Source organism: Pseudorca crassidens, chromosome 5 (assembly GCF_039906515.1).
Source record: "Pseudorca crassidens isolate mPseCra1 chromosome 5, mPseCra1.hap1, whole genome shotgun sequence".
Lineage (NCBI taxonomy): Eukaryota > Metazoa > Chordata > Mammalia > Artiodactyla > Delphinidae > Pseudorca > Pseudorca crassidens.
The window spans coordinates 73,955,973-73,983,813 of record NC_090300.1 but is presented as its reverse complement, the minus strand read 5'-3'; the positions used below and the strand labels follow the sequence as shown (position 1 = coordinate 73,983,813).

The window sequence follows — 27,841 nt, the reverse complement described above, 5'->3', positions numbered from 1 at the left end:
AGGTGGAGCTCAGTGGGTTGGTAGTGATGTAAGTGGACACCTGAAAGGTGAGTATGAATTCTTTAAGTGAAAGGGTAGTGGGAGTTGATGTTTCAACTAGAGGGGACAGAACATTTGAAGCCTTCAATGAGAGACAGCATGACAAAATTGAGGAATATTAGGGAGTCCAGTTGATCAGTTAACATTCTTGGTGGTTTTGCATATATTATTCCTGTCTCTTTTGAAAGATATGTTGAAATACATTTTAACACACTTTGGATCATACTTTTCTGCCTACTTTATTCACTTAGTCATAAATTGTGTTTATTGGCCCACATCATTGCAATTCTCCTATATAATGTTAAATGGCAGCACAATTATCTGTGTAACTATAATCTCATAATTAACCAGTCCCCTCTCATTGAATATACTGTGTCTAATTTTTCTTTATTATAAAAAGAATATTTTAATAGACATTTTATATGTACTTCTGATTATTTCCATAGTAGCAAATGTAATGCGGATTTCAAATAAACAACCCAATTTAACACTCACCAACAAGAATTAGTGTCCTTTAAGGCTCTTTATTGAGCAGCATTTATTGAGAAACCTCACATGTGGGACATAGACACACTGCCCTCAGCAGACATGAACTGACTTGGAGCCATACTCTAAGGCCTGAGTATTTAAATATTATGACACATTTTCTTAGCAAAGCCTGTTCCATGGCTCAGCAGTCTCTAGCTGTATCCTAAAAAAATCCTGGAATTGGACTTCAGGGAAAGCTTGAAGCGGTTTTAGTCTCTGATCACATTCTTTAAAATAAGGATTTCAGTAACATTTGCAAAATGCAGAAATCTTGACTCCATGACAAATTCCAGTAGTTTGCTCTCATACCACGGATTGGTGGTCACCTCTGCAGCCAGGGACATGGCACATTGTTTAGAGCTTGAAATGGTTCATTGCATAAGATCTTGTGTAAAGTACCTTCACACACAAAAAAGTAAGTTAAAGAAGCAAATAAAGAAGTCAGCTACAACACTGAATGTCTCAGATTTTAAAAAAAGAAAAAGAGCACTGAATTCAAAGTCAGAAGGCCCAGTGTTGGTCTTCCTCCCTCCTCACAACGTAAGTTCCTTGAGGTCAGGGAGCAGGATCTGTCATCTCTGTGTCCCTCTATTGCCTATGAGTGCCCATCAAATGGCACTCAGTACAATCAGATTGATGAATGAATGAGTGAATATGGTTTACAGCAATGTGGACATAGTTCTTGTAAGCCTGCCAACCTAAGAGGGGCAATTAACATGGGGATAGAAGGGGTACCGACCCCAACAGTATTTCCACCCCTTTGTTCAGGGACATGTATGTACAATTTAGTTTTTAATCTCTTAAACATAACTTGAGGAAATGAGCCTTTGAATAAATATGAGTTGTTTACACAATTTTATCTTTTGTGTGTGTGTATGTTTTAAGCATTGTTTTTCATTAGTGTTATTGCAACTAAGTCTTGTAACTTGAGAAGAGATAGAGCATCCTAATGTTCCTTCCTGGGTACAGGCTTAGGACCAGGCTGCAGAGAAGGCTTTTCCTAAATAGTAAAAATTTTCCTCAAAATGAGGTGGGTAGAGGGATAAATTGGGAGATTGGACTTGACATATACACACTACTATGTATAAAATAGATAACCAACAAAGACCTACTATATAGCACAGGGAACTCTACTCAATACTCTGTAATGGCCTATATGGGAAAAGTATCTAAAAAAAGAGTAGATATATGTATGTGTATAAGTGAATCACTTTGCTATCCATCTGAAACTAATACAACATGGTAAATCAACTATACTCCAGTAAAATTTTTAAATAATGTCATAATATAATACAAATTTTAATAAATATTTAATTAAAAAAATGAAGACACATCTTAGATGGAAGTGACACTGCAACCCTGTCATTTTAGGATCATCATCTATTAGAGAAAAGCTTGATCATGAACCTCAGGTACTTGAAAGAGAACTAGTGAAAATCATTAAAAGAAAAGTGAAAGGAAAAGAAATCATAGACCTACAGGAGTCTTAGAATAAAGATTTGGTGATAGACATTTTACAAACCAAGGCAGCGTGGGAGGTCTTCAATTTATATTTTTAAATGTGAGCAGATGGCCTAAGCATTCTTATAGAAAGTGGATGTGTGTGTCTGTGTGATGAAAGTGTAGTTCATGAAGGCTGTTCCTTTGCAGGTGGGAATAATATGAGCTTACTCACTTTGCAGTGATAGGAGAGCTAAAATCTAATCCTCAAAATATTTCACATATGGTGACCCAGTTCTTCTTATTTTCTTATTAGTTGCCTGGAGAGTTGTTCTTTCTGTACATTCGACGATTTGAGTGAAAAGGTAGTATTTTCAAAAGAAATTTGAATGTCAAGCATATAAAGATCAGACATGTCATAGTAGAACCATATTGTGTGGCTCTAATGGTACTGGATGTCATGGGAATTAGGAGGGGCAAAAAGTGAAGGCACACTTCCTGCTACAGATGTACTTTGAGAGGCAAAACTACCTTGGAATTAATGAAGAAGGCCAATTAATAAGTGTCTTTCTCATGTGTGTGTAGATTATGTCACTGTGATTACATCACTGTTGTTGTTTTCCCTTGAAAGATGGTATAGGGTTAAGAATGCAGACTCTGGAGCCAGAAAGCTTGAGTTCAGATCCTGGCTCTGCTGCTTCCTAGCTGTGTGACCTTGGGGAAATCACTTAATCTTCCTGTGCTTTGGTTCCCTCACTAGGAAAATGAAGGGGTCAGGCAGGAGAATAATAGTACCTATTGACAGGGATGTTTGGGAGAAATAAATTTTATATATATATATATAGAGAGAGAGAGAGAGAGACAGAGAGACAGAGAGACAGAGAGAGACAGAGAGACAGACAGACAGAGAGAGAGAGACAGAGAGTTTAGAGCAGTGACTGGCACATTGTAATTGCTACATAAACATAGTGATTGCCTTTATTATTACTTACTTGTTATTATTCTGATATAATACAGGTAACTAGAGTCTGATTTTCTTTTTTGGACAGATATACCAAAAAGATATTTTTGTTGTCATAGACCATGATCATCCTTCATATGGTGACTGCACAGTGTTGTTTTTTTCAAATATACTTCTTCCCCACAACCCCCAGTAACCCCTCTTACCAGACCTTACTATCTGCCTGCACCTTTCTTTGGAGCCAGATATATTTACCCACATTTACTGCTTTTCATGAAAAGAAAAAGAACACCTTTTTAAAAAAAGTTAAGACAAACTTTTAGGGCTTTACCTAACAATCTCACATTAGTATTTTAAGATTTTTTTGGATACATTCATGTTTATTCAACCTATAAACGGCAATTCAATTCCGGCACCTACTTGCCAGTACTGTGCATGTCACTGGGAGTTTAGAAAGATGAATAAAACAGTTGTTATTAGAGAGATTAAGATCCAGTGGGTTCAGACATTCACATATATGATAGATTATTTGATAAACTTCAATCACTTCACCCATATCCCCTTAGTCTTGATCTATCTCCATTTACAATTCCTAATTTTTAAATGAGTCCCTCTACGCCATATGGCAACATTCCTCTTCCTTTGTTCTCTGTCCCAGCTTTTTTTAAAAACTCTGTTCCAGCTTCATCTCTTTGGCATTGCCAAAATACACACAGTCCTCCAGGTAAATCTGGCAGGATCAGGTTCCACTTTGTTACAAATATGCTTTGTGAGGATTTTACTGCTGGAATTGAAATCAACCGGACAGTGGGCCAAATATTTAGGAAATCATGTGCAACAACTCTTAGAACTATTTGTTCATTTAAAAAAATAATTCCTTTTCTTGTACTAAGAACAGCAATGTATGTCCATAGCTCAAAAGTAAGAAAATATAAAATAGAATAAAGAGACAAAAAACATTTATAGTCTCAACACCAGAAAGAGCATAGCTACCATTCATATTCTGGTATATTTCTTTCTCCTCCTCTGTCACCTAACAGATTTGGGACTAAATTGTTGTCTTTTTCTGCTTTTGAAACTTAATGTTACTAAAATGTGAGCACATTCCCCATGCCATGAACTATTCTTAAAGGCTCCATCTGATGTATTTTATTATGATTTACTTAATCACTCTTTTTTTATAAGAAGAGACCATAGTACTCAGATAATACATTGACCTGGTTTCCCCTTAGTACCTTATAAAACATTACTCTTTGAGTCACACAGCACTTCCTTATCTCATGTTCTTTTCCAATCAGTCTCTCTTCTTAAACAGTTCAATGTTAACGGAAAATGTACAAGACTTAGGGTCAGCTATTCTAATGCTAGATTGTGTGGTATTCAGCAAGTCACTTCCTCTGACTTAGCTTCAGCTCTCTCATCTGCGAGATGGGGTAACATTCCCTTCCTTGGTTACAGTGCAGTTGCTGTGCAGATGAAATGAGATGGTGAATGTGAAATTGTTTTACAAATTATAAAACTAGGGATTCTTCTCTTTCTGTGCTTGACTTTTCTAACCCAAACCCAAAGACAACAGTGATTCTGTTTTTTCTTTTTAGCAGAGAAGGCTGCATTAAGATGCTGAGAAAGAGCATTATTCAACTACTTGACCTCCCAAAGGATTTATTAATGTTTAACCTCAACTTACCCCTTTCCCACAGTGACCTGATTTATCTGACTATTTAAAACTAAGGTTACTTGGATGGTGAAAGTACAATCTCAAATGTCCATTAGGGAGAGCAAATCTATTGATGAGAGACAACTTTAGTTATTTCTTTCCAGTGACCTTCCTTATCCTTACCATAGAATAGAACCTTACAGTAGTAACAATAATATTAATATAATAATTACAATATATTAAGTACCTACAAAGTGACACCTAGGTGCTTCATATATCAGTTTAAATCTTAACAGTCCTGCAAGTTATATATTGGGGTGAAAAGCCTATCATTAGGCCAAAATCGCTTAGAAAATAAATCTAGAGAAGATCTTAACTATATCAGTCTTTTTTTTTTTAACATCTTTATTGGAGTATAATTGCTTTACAATGGTGTGTTAGTTTCTGCTTTATAACAAAGTGAATCAGTTATACATATACATATGTTCCCATATCTCTTGCATCTCCCTCCCTCCCACCCTCCCTATCCCACCCCTCTAGGTGGTCACAAAGCACCGAGCTGATCTTCCTGTGCTATGCGGCTGCCTCCCACTAGCTATCGGTTTTACATTTGGTAGTGTATATATATCCATGCCACTCTCTCACTTCGTCCCAGCTTACCCTTCCCCCTCCCCATATCCTCAAGTCCATTCACTAGTAGGTCTGTGTCTTTATTCCCGGCTTACCCGTAGGTTCTTCATGACCTTTTTTTTTTTCCTTCTTAGATTCCATATATATGTGTTAGCATACGGTATTTGTTTTTCTCTTTCTGACTTACTTCACTCTGTATGACAGACTCTAGGTCTATCCACCTCATTACAAATAGCTCAATTTCATTTCTTTTTATGGCTGAGTAATATTCCACTGTATATATGTACCACATCTTCTTTATCCATTCATCTGTTGATGGACACTTAGGTTGCTTCCATGTCCTGACTATTGTAAATAGAGCTGCAGTGAAGATTTTGGTACATGACTCTTTTTGAATTATGGTTTTCGCAGGGTATATGCCCAGTAGTGGGATTGCTGGGTCGTATGGTAGTACTATTTGTAGTTTTTGAAGGAAATTCCATACTGTTCTCCATAGTGGCTGTATCAATTTACATTCCCACCAACAGTGCAAGAGGGTTCCCTTTTCTCCACACCCTCTCCAGCATTTATTGTTTCTAGATTTTTTTTTTTAAACATCTTTATTGGAGTATAATTGCTTTACAATGGTATGTTAGTTTCAGCTTCACAACAAAATGAATCAGTTATATATATACATATGTTCCCATATCTCTTCCCGCTTGCGTCTCCCTCCCTCCCACCCTCCCTATCCCACCCCTCCAGGCGGTCACAAAGCACCGAGCTGATCTCCCTGTGCTATGCGGCTGCTTCCCACTAGCTATCTACCTTACGTTTGGTAGTGTATATATGTCCATGCCTCTTTATCGCTTTGTCACCGTTTACCCTTCCCCCTCCCCATAGCCTCAAGTCCATTCTCTAGTAAGTCTGTGTCTTTATTCCTGTTTCACCCCTAGGTTTTTCATGACATTTTTTTTTTCTTAAATTCCATATATATGTGTTAGCATACGGTATTTGTCTCTCTCTTTCTGACTTACTTCACTCTGTATGACAGACTCTAGGTCTATCCACCTCATTACAAATAGCTCAATTTCGTCTCTTTTTATGGCTGAGTAATACTCCATTGTATATATGTGCCACATCTTCTTTATCCATTCATCCGATGATGGACACTTAGGTTGTTTCCATCTCTGGGCTATTGTAAATAGAGCTGCAATGAACATTTTGGTACATGACTCTTTTTGAATTATGGTTTTCTCAGGGTATATGCCCAGTAGTGGGATTGCTGGGTCATATGGTAGTTCTATTTGTAGCTTTTTAAGGAACCTCCATACTGTTCTCCACAGTGGCTGTATCAATTTACATTCCCACCAACAGTGTAAGAGGGTTCCCTTTTCTCCACACCCTCTCCAGCATTTATTGTTTCTAGATTTTTTGATGATGGCCATTCTGACTGGTGTGAGATGGTATCTCATTGTAGTTTTGATTTGCATTTCTCTAATGATTAATGATGTTGAGCATTCTTTCATGTGTTTGTTGGCAATCTGTATATCTTCTTTGGAGAAATGTCTATTTAGGTCTTAATTAGAAAGAAAGTAGGCTTAAGAGGAGATATCAAAGGCAAATCTAATCACTAAGGGAACTAACAAAAGGAAATGTAAAACAAAGACAATTCTCCGGCATGGGCGCCCTCTAGTGGGAGGCAGAGAGCTAGAGACTTTGGATCCCTCCTGCATGTCTCTGCTCTAGCCCTTCTCCCACTGCGCTGTGGGTATTGGCTAAGGGAACGTCCTCCATCCCAAACCTGAGCGCACTACCACAGAACCAATGCCTTGATCACTTTTTTATATTGAACTTTTAAAGTTCTGTTAAGGTATAATTGATAAATGGTGCACATCTAAAGTGTACAATTTGATAAGTTTTGACATGAAACCATCCACACGATAAAATTAATGAATGTAACAATCACACTCCTTTTTCCCTTTGAACTCCTCCTTCATCTCTTTGCCTCTGGCCCACCTCTAGGCAATTCCTATATGCTTTCTGTCATTATTGCTTGGCTTACCTTTTCTAAAATTTCATGGAAATGGAATCATACAGTAACTGCTTTTTTTTGCATGTGTGTAGCTTATTTCACTCAGTGTAATTGTTTTCAAATTTTAAGCTTACGTCTTATGTATCAATAGTTGACTTTTTTATTGATCAGCTGCATTCCATTGTATGAATATACCACAGTTTGTTTATCCATTCATCTGTCGATGGGTGTGTAAGTGTTCCTTCGTTGCATTAACAGATTATCCCCAAAGTTAGTGGTTTAAAACAAGCATTCATTATCTAACAGTTTCTGCGAGCCAGAAATTTGGGGGTGGCTTAGCTGGGTCCTTTTGCCTCAGAGCTTCTCATGAGATTGCTGTGGATATTTTGGCTGGGTCTGCCATCATCTGAAGGCTTTACCAGGGCTGGAGGATCCACTTCAAAAATGGCCTTTTTAATCTGCTGTTTCAAATACTGTGCCTTGCGCTATTGTGTATTCATTAAATGTGTGTTGTGGAGTAGGCTGAGCTCGGATTATGGACATCCTTAGATTTTAGGCTAAGCAAACTGAACATTTCCTCTGCTCTTCCTCCACATTGAGGTATGGCGAATCAGTGCAGGTGTTTGGATGGGAATGCTATAACAACCTATCCTATAGAAGTCTGGGTTCAATGACAGGAGTTGGCACATTTTTTTGGTGGGGTAAGCAATAACAAAGTGGGCAGTGCTAGTCAGAAAAGTTCAGGATTTTATTTTCTTGGTCTTATCCTTGAAGCAGAAGTTCCTATGGAAGAGGATCAAAATCATAGATGTTCAAGAGGTATCTAACCCCATTCTCTTTTAATTCTTGAATCTTAAAGACATGCTAAAAGCGTGGGCTTCATTATTATTTATTTATTTATTTATTTTTTGTGGTACGTGGGCCTCTCACTGTTGTGGCTTCTCCCGTTGCGGAGCACAGGCTCTGGAAGTGCAGGCTCAGCAGCCATGGCTCACGGGCCCAGCCACTCTGCGGCGTGTGGGATCCTCCCGGACCGGGGCACGAACCCGTGTCCCCTGCATCGGCAGGCGGACTCTCAACCACTGCGCCACCAGGGAAGCCCGGGCTTCATTATTTATTAGCTTTACAGATCTGGTAATGATTGCTGTGTGACACAGACAGGTAATATATTTCTCTCTGAGCTTTGATTTCCCCATGTCCCAAATAAACAATATTGACTAGCTAACTTCTGCAGTCCTTTTGAGTTTTAGGATTATGTATTAGAAGTAGGTAGAATTATGAATTGCAGAGGGATCACCAAAGTACAAGAGTCTCGTATAGCTGACTCCCATATGTGACCACTTCCCAAAACAGAATGATGGAGACACTAGCGTTATGGCTCAATGGTAATGTTTAATCTGTATGCAAAGACATTTTCCTTACTCCTTTGATCCTCCATTAGGGGGTCACCTTAGGCTGTAGAGGCTGGGAAAGGAAAGAAGTGGGTTAAACCTGTCATTGTACTTTTGCTCCTAACTCAAGTGACGGCCAAGTGTCATTTACTGAACATGGAAGGGGAAGGACATGATCTAATAGCAATTAAATGTTGTGGACACACCAGCAGTGCTGATCATTTAAAACTCAGACCCATTAAAATATCTTCTTGCCCTGTGATTTTGTGTATTTTGTAGATCACAGTTTTGTTGAGTTTTATTTTCTCCGGTGAGTATTATAATAAAGTAATAGATATTGTATTACTTAGGGTTCTCCAGAGAAACAGCACCAATAGATATATAATAAGTATATTATATATAATAAATGTTTATAAATAAATAAACTAGGTATATACTTATATATAAAGACTTATTAGAAGGAATTGGCTCATGTAATTATGGAGGCTGACAAGTCCAAAATCTGCAGAGCTAATATCTCAGTTCAAGTACAAAGACTGGAAGCTGCTGTAGTACAAGAAAGAGCCAGTGTTCAGTTGGAAAGCTGTCTGACAGGAGAATTCTCTCTTACTGGGGGCGGGAGGGTAGGCCTTTTGCTCAACTCAGCCTTCAACTGATTGGATGAGGCCCACCCACACTATGAAGGGCAGTATGCTTTCCTCAGTTTACCGATCAAAACGTTACTCTCATCCAAAAATATCCTTACAGAAACAACCAGAATAATGTTTGCCCAAATATCTGGGCATCCTGTGACCCAGTCAAGTTGACACATAAAGTTAACCATCACAGGTATATTGATTATGCTTTTTTTCTTTTAAACTACACAGAGCACCACCACTACCCCGCCTTCCCCAAATTCTGCTTATGGCCAGTCCAAGGGTATGTTGCATAAGCACTTGAGAACAAGAACCCTTTCCTAAAGGAAGGGAGCATCTTCCCCAAATTACATTCCTACATGTGACCACTGAATGTAGAATAGAACTCTTTAGTATAGACCTTTGTTTATCACTTCAGAACTGGGCTGGTCCAAGCATCAAAAACACCTTTGTAAATGCTGTTTCTTTGTTCCTAGAGTTTCACATCATCATCCTTACCTCTCTTTCTCCTTCTAAAATTTATTAAGTATCTGTTTATTAAGTATGCTATGTAAAGTAATACAACTATAAAATGATCCCTATTTTTTCTCTGTAGGCTTTAAAAATGTTCTATAAAGTGGCATCTATTGTGATGTCAGTGAGTCCCCCTGGATTTTTAATTTTATGTAAAAAATTGGAATGATTTGTGTGAATCATTGTGTTGAGCCATGGTGTGCTTTTACAGCTCATACTAAGATAGTCTCATAGAGAATTTCTAAAATAATCTGAGAGGTTAATTTGTAGCACTATGTTACTGTGTATTTAGACCGAAAGAGTGGTGTTCATTGGTGTAAAATTTTAGCAAAGAATCCTTGAGTTTCAGTACAGGGGTTGAAATACCATAAGCTGGTATAAAGTGCCGACTTTGTACTTACTTGGGTTTTGTTGGTCATTATAAAACTTGGTGCTCTTACATGATGCATTTTCTTCTATTATGCCCTTCTGATGAGTTTTAGTGGCCGTTCTCTCTCCTAAATCACTTGCAAGTTCATCAACATCACTAAACAACAAAAGGTACATAGAGCTTGCTTCTGTCTATGATCATGATGGATTTTTCCTGTTACAAGAGTTTCTCAAATGGGCCTATGGTTGATCACCTGGGTACTCAAGGCAGAAAATCTAAGTGTTGAACACCAAGAATCATTTAGAGAAGATTGTTAGTTTCATGATCTGGGAGAATGGAAGAAGGGAAAGAGCTCATATTCTGCAATTAAAAAATCTCTTTCAAGAAGAAAGGAAAATCAAGGGAGAAGGAAAATAGGAGTTGCGTTTATTAATAACTTTCATTCTGGATCTGGATTACTATATGTGAGGGTTCTGAAGAATCCTGGTGTCCTAACTCATCCTCATTATTTTTATTCATTTGTTCAGTTAATTGTCCGTCATATTCTAGGCACTGTGGATAACTCAGAGATATATAAGAAAGATTGTAAAGACCAGGACATTACAACATAATATAAAGAAAAATAGTACTAAGGACCACTGGGGCCCAGAGAGAGTTCTGAGCAGGGGAGATGACCCGTGGATGGAAGCGCTCCAGGAAGACCTCTGGAGGCGTGGGCATAGGACGGGGTAGCTTGAACATCCAGGCTGCTCCTGGGGCTCCTGCTGAGGAGGGTGGTGAGCTGGCCTTGGGTGAGGGTGAAGAAGTGACTTGCGTTGCTTTAGTGTTGAAGAACAAGTTCAGGATCCTGAAGAAGCTGAATTGCTGCCCTTGGGGAACAGCCCGGAAACAGGGAGCAGATTCAGAGGCGGAATCCGGATGTGACAGCTTTCCTTTAATAAGGCCCCAGAACCCTTCCAAGTTGTCTATGCTGTAACACGGTGGATACTGAAAGCTCTCGCCTTCTTGACTGCGAAGCCCAGACCGGGCCGCGGGGACCCCGCGGGGGTCAGGTCCCGCCGCGTCTTTGCCTGTTGGTGGAGCGCCGCTTGGCTCGCGTGCTCGGGTGCTCGGCGCTCTGCTCTGGCAGCGATCCCGGAGCGGCATGAGTCAGTTTTGCGCTGAAACTCGGCATAATGAAGGAAGGTGCTATTTTGGGATAACAGGCATATGATCAGCTCTTTTTTGGGCAGATCTCACAGGCCGCGATGTTTGCAGAAAGAGTGACTTTCCCGAATGCCTCTCTTTCTGCTATAGCACAGAAAACAATTTCACGAAGTCATCCTTGCATCTCCGGATGCAAGGGTTTCGCATTTGACATTGACGGTCCATTAATTGTGTTAACAACACTAATAGCTTCAGAGCAGTTTAACGGAAGATGTTTATGTGTGGTCGATAAGCTACATTTTTTTTCTCCAACGGTAGAAATGAAAGCAGAGCCTAATCTGGAAGGTGTGGAGAGACTCTGAAGCATCAGAAGGTTAGTGGAATCAGGGAACCCTAAATGAATAGAACTCCCCTGCCATCCTCCCTCCCCTTTCCATGATTAACCTCGTTTGCTTTCCTAGCCTTCCTTGGATGTCAAAAAGCGAGCCTCCAGCTTTGAACGGTTATTAAGGGATGTGCTAGGATTACAACTAGTTTGTTTTTCATTAACATATTCTTACTGTTACAGTAAATATATATTCTTTTGGTAATAAGCCAAAACCAATAAAAATATTTCATAAAAAAATAAAAATGGTGTGTGTGTGTGTGTTCATTTCTAGGCTTGTGAAGTTTGGGAAACTTCATCCTACTGGATGTAGACAGTATGGCGCCATGAGTACAGTGGATCTTTTTTCCAGATGGTTTACACTCTGGTGTGTTTTCTGTTTCATAAATTTAGCGAACCATGCTTAGGAAACTCTTTTGGACTCTGTCTTGAATTAAGTGGAGAGATCAAAGGTGACTATAATGAAATCTCTACCCTCAGGACCTTTTAAACCTCTGCATTCCAGACAGGTTGCTCCATCTTTCATTGTCTTCTTGTTTTTTTTTTTTCTCTCTCCCCTGGCAATTTCATCAATCCTATGATTTGGACTATCACTTTTGCATGTTTTTCACCCAAATACTGACCTATAACCAAACCCTTTTTGATAAATTTAAGATACATATGCCTAAGTGTCTGCTGGAGCTCTCTACTTGAATTTCCACGAGAAACTCAAATTCAACATGTTCAGATTTGAACCATTTACATCCTTCTCCCCATCAAAAACAAAAACAAGCACAACCAGCCTGATGCCTGTCTTAATCCCTGTCTTGGTAAATGGCACCTCTGTCCTCCTAGTTTGCCAAACCAGGACCCTGCTCATCGTGCCTGTCCCCCCTTCCTTTTTCATCATCTTGTATATCCACTTATTTATTAAAACCTCTCTACTCTGATTCTTTTTTTCTTTTTAAATAAATAAATTTATTTATTTATGGCTGCATGGGGTCTTTGTTGCCACGAGGGCACGGGCTTTGTCTAGTTGCAGCGAGCGGGGGCTACTCTTCGTTGCGGTGCGTGGGCTTCTTATTGCGGTGGCTTCTCTTGTTGCAGAGCATGGGCTCTAGGTGCGTGGGTTTCAGTAGTTGTGGCATCCAGGCCCAGTAGTGTGGCTCACGGGCTCTAGAGAGCAGGCTCAATAGCTGTGGCGCATGGGCTTAGTTGCTCTGCTGCATGTGGGATCTTCCCGGACCAGGGCTCGAACCCATGTCCCCCACATTGGCAGTGGATTCTTAACCACTGTGCCACCAGGAAAGTCCTCTACTCTGATTCTTAGTGGCCCTTAGATCTGCTGCCCCCTCACAGTCCCCATCGTAGGCACTGCTAAGTTCAGGGCCCTATCATTTCCCTTCTGAAAACTGTCATAATAGTTCCTGGGGACTCACATCTGCAGTCTGGTCCCTCCCCCATCACTGTTTTCAGACAGATCTTTCTAAAATACAAATAGGATTTGTATTCTCCCCGTTATAGCTTTTCAATAACCTCCGCATTACCGGTGGGATGAAGTCCAAATCGTTTGCATGGCATATGCATTTCCCAATAAAGAAAAGTCTGGGGTCTGGAGTGAGACAGATCTGAGTACAAATGCTGGTTCTGCCAGTTGCCAGCTGTGTGACCTTGGGTAACTTCTCTGTGTTTCTATCTCCCCATCTGTGAAATGAGAATAATGGTAGCCACCTGTGGTAAGCAGCTTCTGTTCCCCAGTACCTGCTTCTCTTCTAATTCTGGACATTACTTTTCTTTCTCTTCAGAAGTTAGGTGTGCCCAAGTCACCTGCAGAGCCTGAGAAAAGTAAGCAGAAGTGGTGTGTGTCACCTCTGTGTGGAGGCATTCAGTTCCCAGGACGGAATTCTCCAGCCCACTTTTTCCTTTGATGAATGTGAAAACACATTTTGATATGAGAATTAAGGTGCTATGAGAATCAAGGAGACTGAATGCTGAGCCAACACTTAGGAGACAGCTGCCCTGGAGAATGAACCAGATTCCAACAGATTATGTGTGGGTGAGAAATAAACATTCATTGGATGAAGCAACTGAGATTTAGGAATTATTCCAGCACAGCTAAGCCTAAACAGACATTCTACCTGTAGCTATGAGAATTGTACCATGCATGAAGACATTTGGTGTGGTGTTTGGCACTAAGCAAGTGTTCAGTGATGGTAGCAGTGATCACGATGATTTTTCCGGACAATATCCTTTTCCTTTTTTCCCTTTGGCATACTTTCTTCCAAAGGCACCTACCCCCTGGCCCTTTCGCATCTTGGCATCTTTAGACATCGTGATTACTCTGTGTGGGCTATTTTCTACTATCTTACTTAGCTGATGAAATTTACTCCACACTCAAGAACCAACTTAAGTGCATCCCCCAGTGGGGGCTTTCCTCATCCCTGCATCCAACCACACCCCAGAGTCGGTCACTTGGGTTTTGATGTTCACATATATAGAGGATCTCTCCTTAGCACTTTTACCCTAGGCTGCAGGGATACCATTGTGTGTCTGTCTGTCTCTCCTCTTGGGTTGTGGGGTTCCCGAGAGCAGGATCCCTCCTTGTCCATCTCTACAGTCTGAGAACCTAGAGCAGGATCTGCTACAAAGTAGATATTTAATCAAATGTAAAGATAAATGACCTCCCAAAGCTAACGAGGAAGTAAAATGTTCCACCACGAGGTAACAAGTGATTGGCATAGGTACAAATGCTCTTGTTTTTCTTAACCCTACTCTGTTCTCTGTTTCCTCTCAAACTCAGCATGCTTTTGACTTTGTGACCACTGGCTGGCCTAGCTTCCCTATTTTACAGACGAGGACACTGCGTCCAAGGAGAGGACACAGGTTGCACAGACTACAGAGCAGAAATCAGATGATGTTCCTCTGTAGCAGCTAAACATGAGGAAGGATCAGGGGGTCTATAATATGTACGTTTGTGGGCTCCTCACGGGCGGGGAAAGTAAAGTCGCAAGACTATTGTAGTGGGTAGAATGGTGACCCTCCCCCCAAAGATATGCCTAAGTCCTAACCCCTGATACCTAAGAATGGGGCTTTATTTGGAAAAAGGCTCTTTGCAAATGGAATTAAAGATCTCCAGTTGAGATCAGCCTGGATTATCTAGGTGGGCCCTAAGTCCAATGACAGGTGTCCTTATAAGCAACACAGAGAGGGAGGCTCATAATGGAGAAGACCTTACAAGGATAGAGGCAGGGCTTGGAGGCCTGGAGCCACCAGAAGCTGAAGAGACAAGAGAATATTCTCCCCCAGAGCATCTGGAGGAAGCGCAGCCCTGCAGACACCTTGATTTTGGACTTACTGTTTTACACCACCAAGTTTGTGGTCGTTTGTTATAGCAGCCCTAGGAAATTTATGTGACTATCGTTTGGAGGATAAATATCTTTCCCCCCTGGGTGTATTTCTTTCCAGTTTTGCTTTCTATAATTGTCTCTGAGAAAAATTTTAGTGCTGTTATAAAAATAATGAAAGCCCTGTCACTTTACTTCTTTTTTCCCTTTTTTTCCTCCAAATTCCTTACAGACCTCAGTTCCTTAAGGCATTCTCAGTTCTACTGAAAATCTTAGATTTTTTTTTTCTTTCTGAAGTTGAGGGTATAGTATCCCCCTTCATGTTCTCTTTCCCCTGGAGCCCATCTTAATAGAAACAATGATAAAGTTCTGAACTTTGCCTCACTTCCGAACCTCTGAAATACCTCTAGTACCTGGGGTAAAGCTGCTCCTTATTCTGCAGAGAAGTCATGATCATTGATTGACCTGTGGACCTCACCGAGTGACTCTGAGGATCCGATAAGAGACATTGTTGGTAGGAGTTTTGTAAACTGTGAGGTGCTGTGTAGAGACAATGATTATAGAGCCGTTAAAGCTGTTGGTTAATATGCACCAAATACGTATACACAAAACTTATGAAATCTGAGAGTCTAATAAAAAGCACCCTCTAGGACAGGGGTCCCCATCTGGTAGTGGTCCTCGGCCTGTCAGGAACCGGGCCGCACAGCAGGAGGTGAGCAGAGGGTGAGCGAACGAAGCTTCATCTGCCGCTCCCCACTGCTCCCCATGGCTCCCCATGGCTCCCCACCGCTCCCCATCGCTCGCATTACCAACTGAACCATCCCCGCCCCCGCCCCCGTCCGTGGAAAAATTGTCTTCCACGAAACCGGTCCCTGGTGCCGAAAAGGTTGGGGACCGCTGCTCTAGGACACACCTACCTGCTCAGGCTGCTCTTATGCTATACTTTGCTGCCATCTTGTGGCCTTTCTGGTAATTGTCTGTGTCATCGGCTTTTAGACTCAATACTTTTAGACTTGGTTTTTCTAACTATAAACTTTTGAGATTTTTGTTAAAAAAAAAAACAACAGTGATTTTTCTTTCAGAAGGAAGGTGGAAAATACAGCTCTGAAACTGTGTAGTGCCTTTCTGTGCTCTTATTTGACAGAATCTAGGAGGAATACGTTTGGAAATATCATTTGAAAAATTATGGCTGGTAAATCTGGAGATTGAAAGACTCAGACTGGTCAGAGAGACAATGGACAGTGTTGGGGAATTTAGAGGGATGAAAGCACTGATCCCATCCTGTTGTTGCTATTCCAACATTTCCTGCGTATAAAATACTTGTTCAAGTATTCCTGGGTTCTCCACAGGCAGGCAGTCGTTAGCTCCTTTTATCCAGTATCTCTTTCATTTACTCCATGATCTCCAGCATCATGGCTATTGTGTATTTCTGGTCCTTTTTACTTCTTGTCTAGACCATTTCAATACCTGGTCTCCCTGTCTCCACAATCTCTTCTTTTCCTTTTGTCTTGCACATAGTGCTCGATTACTTTTCATGAAGCACTGTAGAGGCAGTACAGAATAGTGAGTAAGACTAAGATGTGGAGCCAGACTGCTAGGTTTTGCATCCTGGCTCAAACCAGATCCCTGGGGCAAGTTACTTAAATACTCCATATTTCAATTTCTTTATTTGTATAATGACAATATTACTGGTACCTACTTCATATATTTGTGATAAAGATTAAATGAGTTAATCCACATCAAAATGCCGAGTATTTAGTTAGTGTTCAATTAGTATTTGCTATTATTACTCCTCCCTACTAGAGTGTGAATTCCTTGAATGCAAGACTGCCTTCGATTTGTCTTGGCATCTTCAGATTCATAGGTCTTTTACATTTTCATCATTTGCTAATTCTTTTGTTTATACAAGTGAAGAAGCACTAAACTGTTGATGGCACATTCAGGTCGCATCTTGGAACTCCCATTACATCATTAAATGTGTCTAAGGCCATGCTATAATTTTTTTTTAATACAAAATGTTTACAAAATTTTTCAAACTTGCTATGTTTACAGTTAAGAAGCAGTAACATTTATTGAGAATTTCATATGTAATAAGCTCTGTTCAAAACGTTTTACATGGAAAACTTTATTTAATACTCACAGCAGCTTGAGATCGGTGCTATTATCAGCATTCCCATTTTTTTAAAAATTTTGTTTTATTTATTTTTTTAAACAGCAGATTCTTATTAGTCATCCATTTTATACACATCAGTGTATACATGTAAATCCCAATCTCCCAATTCATCACACCACCATCCCCACCCGCCACTGCTTTCCCGCCTTGGTGTCCATATGTTTGTTCTCTACATCTGTGTCTCAATTTCTGCCCTGCAAACCGGTTCACCTGTACCATTTTTCTAGGTTCCACATATATGCGTTAATATGCGATATTTTTCTCTTTCTGACTTACTTCACTCTGTATGACAGTCTCTAGATTTATCCACGTCTCTACAAATGACCCAGTTTCGTTCCTTTTTATGACTGAGTAATATTCCATTGTACATATGTACCACATCTTCTTTTTCCATTCGTCTGTTGATGGGCATTTAGGTTGCTTCCATGACCTGGCTGTTGTAAATAGTGCGGCAAGGAACATTGGGGTGCATGTGTCTTTTTGAATTAACGGTTTTCTCTGGGTATATGCCCAATAGTGGGATTGCTGGGTCATATGGTAATTTTTTTTAGTTTTTTTAGGAACCTCCATACTGTTCTCAATAGTGGCTGTATCAATTAACATTCCCACCAAAAGTGCAAGAGGATTCCCTTTTCTCCACACCCTCTCCAGCATCTGTTGTTTGTAGATTTTCTGATGATGCCCATGCTAACTGGTGTGAGGTGATTCCTCATTGTAGTTTTGATTTGCATTTCTCTAATAATTAGTGATGTTGAGCAGCTTTTCATGTACTTCTTGGCCATCTGTATGTCTTCTTTGGAGAAACGTCTATTTAGGTCTTCTGCCCATTTTTGGATTGGGTTGTTTGTTTTTTTAATACTGAGCTGCATGAGCTGTTTATATATTTTGGAGATTAATCCTTTGTCCATGGATTCGTTTGCAAATATTTTTTCCCATTCTGAGGGTTGTCTTTTTGTTTTGTTTGTAGTTTCCTTTGCTTTGCGAAAGCTCTTAAGTTTCATTAGGTCCCATTTGTTTATTTTTGTTTTTATTTCCATTACTCTAGGAGGTAGATCAAAAAATATCTTGCTGTGATTCATGTCAAAGAGTGTTCTTCCTGTGTTTTCCTCTGAGAGTTTTTTATAATATCTGGTATTAATTTAGGGCTCTAATCCATTTTGAGTTTATTTTTGTGTATGGTGTTAGGGAGTGTTCTAATTTCATTCTTTTATATGTAGCTGTCCAGTTTTCCCAGCACCACTTATAGAAGAGGCCGTCTTTTCTCCATTGTATATCCTTGCCTCCTTTGTCATAGATTAGTTGACCATAGGTGCATGGGTTTATCTCTGGGCTTTCTATCCTGCTCCATTGATTTATATTTCTCTTTTTGTGCCAGTGCCATATTTTCTTGATTACTGTAGCTTTCTAGTATAGTCCGAAGTCAGGGAGTCTGATTCCTGCAGCTCTGTTTTTTTCCCTCAAGACTGCTTTGGCTATTTGGGGTCTTTTGTGTCTCCATACAAATTTCAAGATATTTTGTTCCAGTTCTGTAGACAATGCCATTGGTAATTTGATAGGGATTACACTGAATCTGTAGATTGCTTTGTGTAGTATAGTCATTTTCACAATATTGATTCTTCCAATCCAAGAACATGGCATTTCTCTCCATCTGTTGGTATCATCTTTAATTTCTTTCAACAGTGTCTTATAGTTTTCTGCATACAGGTCTTTTGTGTCCCTAGGTAGGTTTATTCATAGGTATTGTATTCTTTTTGTTGCAATGGTAAATGGAAGTGTTTCCTTAATTTCTCTTTCAGATTTTTCATCATTAGTGTATAGGAATGCCAGAGCTTTCTGTGCATTAATTTTGTATCCTGCAACTTCACCACATTCATTGATTAGCTCTAGTTTTCTGGTGGCATCTTTAGGATTCTCTATGTATAGTATCATGGCATCTGCAAACAGTGACAGTTTTACTTCTTCTTTTCCAATTTGTATTCCTTGTATTTCTTTTTCTTCTCTGATTGCCATGGCTAGGACTTCCAAAACTCTGTTGAATAACAGTGGTGAGAGTGGACATCCTTGTCTTGTTCCTGATCTTAGAGGAAATGCTTTCAGTTTTTCACCATTGAGAATGATGTTTGGGGTGGGTTTGTCATATATGGCCTTTATTATGTTGAGGTAGGTTCCCTCTGTGCCCACTTTCTGGAGAGTTTTTTCATAAATGGGTGTTGAATTTTGTCGAAATCTTCTTCTGCATCTATTGAGTTGATCATATGGTTTTTATTCGTCAGTTTGTTAATATGGTGTAGCACATTGATTGATTTGCGTATATTGAAGAATCCTTGCATCCTTAGGATAAATCCCACTTGATCATGGTGTATGAACTTTTTAATGTGTTGTTGGATTCTGTTTGCTAGTATTTTGTTGAGAATTTTTGCATCTATATTCATCAGTGATATTGGTCTCTAATTTTCTTTTTTCGTAGTATCTTTTTCTGACTTTGGTGTCAGGGTGATGGTGGCCTCATAGAATGAGTTTGGGAGAGTTTCTTCCTCTGCAATTTTTTGGAAGAGTTTGAGAAGGATGGGTGTTAGCTCTTCTCTAAATGTTTGATAGAATTCACCTGTGAAGCCATCTGGTCCTGGACTTTTGTTTGGTGCAAGACTTTTTTTTTTTTTTTTTTTGCCGTACGCGGGCCTCTCACTGTTGTGGCCTCTCCCGTTGCGGAGCACAGGCTCCGGACACGCAGGCTTAGTGGCCATGGCTCACGGGCCTAGCCGCTCCGTGGCATGTGAGATCTTCCCGGACTGGGGCCCGAACCCGTGTCCCTTGCATCGGCAGGCGGACTCTCAACCACTGCGCCACCAGGGAAGCCCTGGTGGAAGACTTTTAATCCCAGTTTCAATTTCATTACTTGTAATTGGTCTGTTCATACTTTCTGTTTCTTCCTGGTTCAGTCTTGGAAGGTTATACCTTTCTAAGAATTTGTCCATTTCTTCCAGGTTGTCCATCTTATTGGCATACAGTTGCTTGTAGTAGTCTCTTAGGGTGCTTTGTATTTCTGCGGTCTGTTTTAACTTCTCATTTTCATTTCTAAGTTTATTGATTTGAGTCCTCTCCCTCCTTTTATTGGTGAGTCTGGCTAATGGTTTATCAATTTTGTTTATCTTCTCAAAGAACCAGCTTATAGTTTTATTGATCGTTGCTATTGTTTTCTTTGTTTCTATTTCATTTTTCTTTTTTTTTTAACATCTTTATTGGAATATAATTGCTTTACAATGGTGTGTTAGTTTCTGCTTTATAACAAAGTGAATCAGTTATACATATGCATATGTTCCCATATCTCTTCCCTCTTGCATCTCCCTCCTTCCCACCCTCCTTATCCCACCCCTCTAGATGGTCAGAAAACACCTAGATGATCTCCCTGTGCTATGCGGCTGCTTCCCACTAGCTATCTGTTTTACATTTGGTAGTGTATATATGTATATGCCACTCTCTCACAGCTTACCCTTCCCCCTCCCCATATCCTCAAGTCCATGCTCTAGAGGTCTGTGTCTTTATTCCCGTCCTACCCCTAGGTTCTTCATGACCTTTTTTTTTTTTTCTTAGATTCCATATATATGTGTTAGCATACGGTATTTGTTTTTCTCTTTCTGACTTACTTCACTCTGTATGACAGACTCTAGGTCCATCCACCTCACTACAAATAACTCAACTTCGTTTCTTTTGATGACTGAGTAATATTCCATTGATATATGTGCCACATCTTCTTTATCCATTCATCTGTTGATGGACACTTAGGTTGCTTCCATGTCCTGGCTATTGTAAATAGAGCTGCAGTGAACATTGTGGTACATGACTCTTTTTGAGTTTTGGTTTGCTCAGGGTATATGCCCAGTAGTGGGATTGCTGGGTCATATGGTAGTTCTATTTGTAGTTTTTGAAGGAACCTCCATACTGTTCTCCATAGTGGCTGTATCAATTTACATTCCCACCAACAGTGCAGGAGTGTTCCCTTTTCTCCACACCCTTTCCAGCACTTATTATTTCTAGATTTTTTGATGATGGCCATTCTGACCAGTGTGAGATGATATCTCATTGTAGTTTTGATTTGCATTTCTCTAATGATTAATGATGTTGAGCATTCTTTCATGTGTTTGTTGGCAGTCTGTATATCTTCTTTGGAGAAATGTCTATTTAGGTCTTCTGCCCATTTTTGGATTGGGTTGTTTGTTTTTCTGATATTGAGCTGCATGAGCTGCTTGTATATTTTGGAGATTAATCCTTTGTCAGTTGCTTTGTCTGCAAATATTTTCTCCCATTCTGAGGGTTGTCTTTTGGTCTTGTTTATGGTTTCCTTTGCTGTGCTAAAGCTTTGTAGTTTCATTAGGTCCCATTTGTTTATTTTTGTTTTTATTTCCATTTCTCTAGGAGGTGGGTCAAAAAAGATCTTGCTGTGATTTATGTCATAGAGTGTTCTGCCTATGTTTTCCTCTAAGAGTTTGATAGTTTCTGGCCTTACATTTAGGTCTTTAATCCATTTTGAGTTTATTTTTATGTATGGTGTTAAGGAGTGTTTTAATTTCATACTTTTACATGTACCTGTCCAGTTTTCCCAGCACCACTTATTGAAGAGGCTGTCTTTTCTCCACTGTATATTCTTGCCTCCTTTATCAAAGATAAGGTGACCATATGTGCGTGGGTTTATCTCTGGGCTTTCTATACTGTTCCATTGATCTATATTTCTGTTTTTGTGCCAGTACCATAATGTCTTGATTACTGTAGCTTTGTAGTATAGTCTGAAGTCAGGGAGTCTGATTCCTCCAGCTGCATTTTTCATTCTCAAGATTACTTTGGCTATTCGGGTTCTTTTGTGTTTCCATACAAATTGTGCAATTTTTTGTTCTAGTTCTGTGAAAAATGCCAGTGTTAGTTTGATAGGGATTGCACTGAATCTGTAGATTGCTTTGGGTAGTAGAGTCATTTTCACAATGTTGATTCTTCCAATCCAAGAACATGGTATATTTCTCCATCTATTTGTATCATCTTTAATTTTTCATCTGTGTCTTATAATTTTCTGCATACAGGTCTTTTGTCTCCTTAGGTAGCTTTATTCCTCGATATTTTATTCTTTTTGTTGCAGTGGTAAATTAGAGTGTTTTCTTAATTTTGCTTTCAGATTTTTCATCATTAGTGTGTAAGAATGCCAGAGATTTCTGTGCATTAATTTTGTGTCCTGCTACTTTACCAAATTCATTGATTAGCTCTAGTGGTTTTCTGGTAGCATCTTTAGGATTCTCTATGTATAGTATCATGTCATCTGCAAACAGTGACAGCTTTACTTCTTCTTTTCCGATTTGGATTCCTTTTATTTCTTTTTCTTCTCTGATTGTTGTGGCTAAAACTTCCAAAACTATGTTGAATAAGAGTGGTGAGAGTGGGCAACCTTGTCTCGTTCCTGATCTTAGTGGAAATGGTTTCAGTTTTTCACCATTGAGGATGATGTTTGCTGTGGGCTTGTCATATATGGCCTTTATTATGTTGAGGAAAGTTCCCTGTATGCCTACTTTCTGCAGGGTTTTTATCATAAATGGGTGTTGAATTTTGTCAAAAGCTTTTTCTGCATCTATTGAGATGATCATATGGTTTTTCTCCTTCAATTTGTTAATATGGTGTATCACATTGATTGAATTGCATATATTGAAGAATCCTCGCATTCCTGGGATAAACCCCCTTGATCATGGTGTATGGTCCTTTTAATGTGATGTTGGATTCTGTTTGCTAGTATTTTGTTGAGGATTTTTGCATCTATATTCATCAATGATATTGGCCTGTAGTTTTCTTTCTTTGTGACATCTTTGTCTAGTTTTAGTATCAGGGTGATGGTGGCCTTGTAGAATGAGTTTGGGAGTGTTCCTCCCTCTGCTATATTTTGGAAGAGTTTGAGAAGGATAGGTGTTAGCTCTTCTCTAAATGTTTGATAGAATTCGCCTGTAAAGCCATCTGGTCCTGGACTTTTTTTTGTTGGAAGATTTTTCATCACAGTTTCAATTTCAGTGCTTGTGATTGGTCTGTTCATATTTTCTATTTCTTCCTGGTTCAGTCTCAACAGGTTGTGCATTTCTAAGAATTTGTCCATTTATTACAGGTTGTCCATTTTATTGGCATAGAGTTGCTTGTTGTAATCTCTCATGATCGTTTGTATTTCTGCAGCGTCAGTTGTTACTTCTCCTTTTTCATTTCTAATTCTATTGATTTGAGTCTTCTCCCTTTTTTTCTTGATGAGTCTGGCTAATGGGTTATCAATTTTGTTTCTCTTCTCAAAGAACCAGCTTTTAGTTTTATTGATCTTTGCTATTGTTTCCTTCATTTCTTTTTCATTTATTTCTGACCTGATCTTTATGATTTCTTTCCTTCTGCTAACTTTGGGGTTTTTTTGTTCTTCTTTCTCTAATTGCTTTAGGTGCAAGGTTAGCTTGTTTATTCGAGATGTTTCCTGTTTCTTAAGGTAGGATTGTATTGCTATAAACTTCCCTCTTAGAACTGCTTTTGCTGCATCCCATAGGTTTTGGGTCGTCCTGTCTCCATTGTCATTTGTTTCTAGGTATTTTTTGATTTCCTCTTTGATTTCTTCAGTGATCACTTCGTTATTAAGTAGTGTGTTGTTTTGCCTCCATGTGTTTGTATTTTTTACAGATCTTTCCCTGTAATTGATATCGAGTCTCATAGCGTTGTAGTCGGAAGATACTTGATACGATTTCAATTTTCTTAAATTTACCAAGGCTAGTTTTGTGACCCAAGGTATGATCTATGCTGGAGAATATTCCATGAGCACTTGAGAAAAATGTGTATTCTGTTGTTTTTGGATGGAATGTTCTATAAATATCAATTAAGTCCATCTTGTTTAAAGTATCATTTAAAGCTTGTATTTCTTTATTTATTTTCGTTTTGGATGACCTGTCCATTGGTGAAAGTGGGGTGTTAAACTCCCCTACTATGGTTGCATTCCTGTCGATTTCCCCTTTTATGGCTGTTAGTATTTGCCTTATGTACTGAGGTCCTCTTATGTTGGGTGCATAAATTTTTACAATTGTTATATATTCTTCTTGGATTGATCCCTTGATCATTATGTAGTGTTCTTCTTTGTCTCTTGTAGTAGTCTTTGTTTTAATGTCTATTTTTTCTGATATGAGAATTGCTACTCCAGCTTTCTTTTGATTTCCATTTGAATGGAATATCTTTTTCCATCCCCTCACTTTCAGTCTGTATTTGTCCCTAGGTCTGAAATTGGTCTCTTGTAGACAGCATATATACGGGTCTTGTTGTTTTATCCATTCAGCCAATCTGTTTCTTTTGGTGTGAGCATTTAATCCATTTACATTTAAGGTAATATCGATATGTATGTTCCTATTACCATTTTCTAAATTGTTTTGGGTTTTTTATTGTAGGTCTTTTCCTTTTGTGTTTCCTGCCTATAGCAGTTCCTTTAGCACTTGTTGTAAAGCTGGTTTGGTGGTGCTGCATTCTGTTAGCTTTTGCTTGTGTGTAAAGGTTTTAATTTCTCTGTCAAGTCTGAATGAGATCTGTGCTGGGTAGAGTAATCTTTGTTGTAAGTTTTTCTCCTTCATCACTTTAAATATGTCGTGTCAGTCACTTCTGGCTTGCAGAGTTTCTGCTGAAAGATCAGCTGTTAACCTTATGGGGATTCCCTTGTGTGTTATTTGTTGTTTTTCCCTTGCTGCTTTTACTAGTTTTCTTTGTATTTAAATTTTGACAGTTTGATTAATATGTGTCTTGGCGTGTTTCTCCTTGGATTTATCCTGTATGGGACTCTCTGTGCTTCCTGGACTTTTTAAAACTATTTCCTTTCCCATATTAGGGAAGTTTTCAACTATAATCTCTTCAAATATTTTCTCAGTCACTTTCTTTTTCTCTTCTTCTTCTGGAACCCCTATAATTCGAATGTTGGTGCATTTAATGTTGTCCCAGAGGTCTCTGAGACTGTCCTCAGTTATTTTCATTCTTTTGTCTTTATTCTGCTCTGCAGTAGTTATTTCCACTCTTTTATCTTCCAGGTCACTTATCAGTTCTTCTGCCCCAGTTATTCCACTATTAATCCCTTCTGGAGTGTTTTTAATTTCGTTTATTGTGTTGTTCATCGTTGCTTGTTTCCTCTTAGATCTTCTAGGTCCTTGTTAAATGTTTCTTGCATTTTCTCTATTCTATTTCCAAGATTTTGGATCATTTTTACTATCATTATTCTGAATTCTTTTTCAGGTAGACTGCCTATTTCCTCTTCAGTTGTTAGGTCTGGTGGGTTTCTACCTTGCTCTGTCATTTGCTGTGTGTTTTTCTGTCTTTTCATTTTGCTTATCTTACTGTGTTTGGGCTCTCCTCTTCGCAGGCTGCAGGTTCGTAGTTCCTGTTGTTTTTGGTGTCTGTCCCCAGTGGCTAAGGTTGGTTCAGTGGGTTGTGTAGGCTTCCTGGTGGAGGGGACTAGTGCCTGTGTTCTGGTGGATGAGGCTGGATCTTGTCTTTCTGGTGGGCAGGTCCACATCTGATGGTGTGTTTTGGGGTGCCTGTGGCCTTATTATGATTTTAGGCAGCCTCTCTGCTAATGGATGGGGCTGTGTTACTGTCTTGCTAGTTGTTTGGCATAGGGTGCCCAGCACTGTAGCTTGCTGGTCATTGAGTGAAGCTGGGTGTTGGTGTTGAGATGGAGATCTCTGGGAGATTTTCGCTGTTTGATATTATGTGGAGCTGGAAGGTCTCTTGTGGACCAGTGTCCTGAACTTGGCTCTCCCACCTCAGTGGCACAGCCCTGACGCCTGGCTGGAGCACCAAGAGACTGTTCTCCACATGGCTCAGAATAAAAGGGAGAAAAAATTAAAAGAAAGAAAGAGGATAAAATAAAATAAAGTAAGATAAAGTAAAATAAAGTTATTAAAATAAAAAATAATCATAAAAAAATGTTTTCAAGTAAAAAAAAAAAAATGGACGGACAGAACCCTAGGACAAATGGTGAAAGCAAAGCTATACAGACAAAATCTCATGCAGAAGCATACACATACACACTCACAAAAAGAAGAAAAGAGGAAAAATAATATATCTTGCTCCCAAAGTCCACCTCCTCAATTTGGGATGATTTGTTGTCTATTCAGGTATTCCACAGATGCAGAGTACATCAAGTTGATTGTGGAGCTTTAATCCGCTGCTTCTGAGGCTGCTGGGAGAAACTTCCCTTTCTCTTCTTTGTTCGCACAACTCCCAGGGTTCAGCTTTGGATTTGGCCCCGCCTCTGAGTGTGGGTCACCTGAGGGCGTCTCTTCTCCGCTCAGGCAGGACAGGGTTAAAGAGCAGCTGATTTCGCTGCTCTGGCTCACTCAGGCAGTGGCGGGGGTGGGGGTGGGGCGTTAGGTGTACGGATGCAGGGCTAGTGTGCAGTGGCAGAGGCCAGCGTGACGTTGCACCAGCCTGAGGTGCACCGTGTGTTCTCCCGGGGAAGTTGTCCCTGGATCACGGGACCCTGGCAGTGGCGGGCTGCACAAGCTCCTGGCAGGGGAGGTGGGGGGAGTAACCTGTGCTTGCACATATGCTTCTTGGTGGCTGCAGCAGCAGCCTTAGCATCTCATGCCCGTCTCTGGGGTCCGTGCTGTTAGCCGCAGCTCGCGCCCGTCTCTGGAGCTCCTTTATGCAGAGCTCTTAATCCCCTCTTCTCGTGCACCAGGAAACAAAGAAGCAAGAAAAAGTCTCTTGTCTCTTTGGCAGCTCCAGACTTTTCCCGGACTCCCTCTTGGCTAGCCGTGGCGTGCTGACCCCTTCAGGCTGTGTTCACACCACCAACCCCAGTCCTTTCCCTGCATCCAACTGAAGCCCGAGCCTCAGCCCCCAGACCCCGCCCGTCCCGGCGGGTGAGCAGACAGGCCTCTTGGGCTGGTGAGTGCTGGGTGGCACCGATCCTCTGTGCGGGAATCTCTCTGCTTTGCCCTCCGCACCCCTGTTGCTGTGCTCTCCGCCGTGGCTCTGAAGTTTCCCCCTCCGCCACCCGCAGTCTCCACCGTGAAGGGGCTTCTAGTGTGTGGAAACCTTTCCTCCTTCACAGCTCCCTCCCACTGGTGCAGGTCCCGTCTCTATTCTTTTGCCTCTGTTTTTTCTTTTGGCCTACCCAGGTATGTGGGGAGTTTCTTGCCTTTTGGGAGGTGTGAGGTCTTCTGCCAGCGTTAAGTGGGTGTTCTATAGGAGCACTTCCACGTGTAGATGTATTTCTGGTGTATCTTTGGGGAGGAAGGTGATCTCCGCGTCTTACTCTTCCACCATCTTCTCCAACTCTATTTCATTTATTTCTGCTCTGATCTTTATGATCTCTTTCCTTCTGCTAACTTTTGGTTTTGTTTGTTCTTCTTTCTCTACTTCCTTTAGGTGTAAGTTTAGATTGTTTGTTTGAGATTTTTCTTGTGTCTTGAGGTAGGCTTGTATTGCTATAAACTTCCCTCTTAGAACTGCTTTTGCTGCATCCCGTAGGTTTTGGATCATCGTGTTTTCATTGTCATTTGTTTCTAGGTATTTTTTGATTTCCTCTTTGATTTCTTCAGTGATCTCTTGGTTATTTAGCAACATATTGTTTAGCCTCCAATGTATTTGTGTTTTTTACATTTTT

The 27,841-nt window shown here is 40.0% G+C and overlaps 1 protein-coding gene across 1 annotated transcript in view; it reads left to right on the top strand.

The window, feature by feature from the left end:
• FGF12 (fibroblast growth factor 12) overlaps positions 1–27,841 on the top strand; it is a 566,085-nt gene that overhangs the window by 138,979 nt on the left and 399,265 nt on the right. The window lies entirely within an intron of this gene.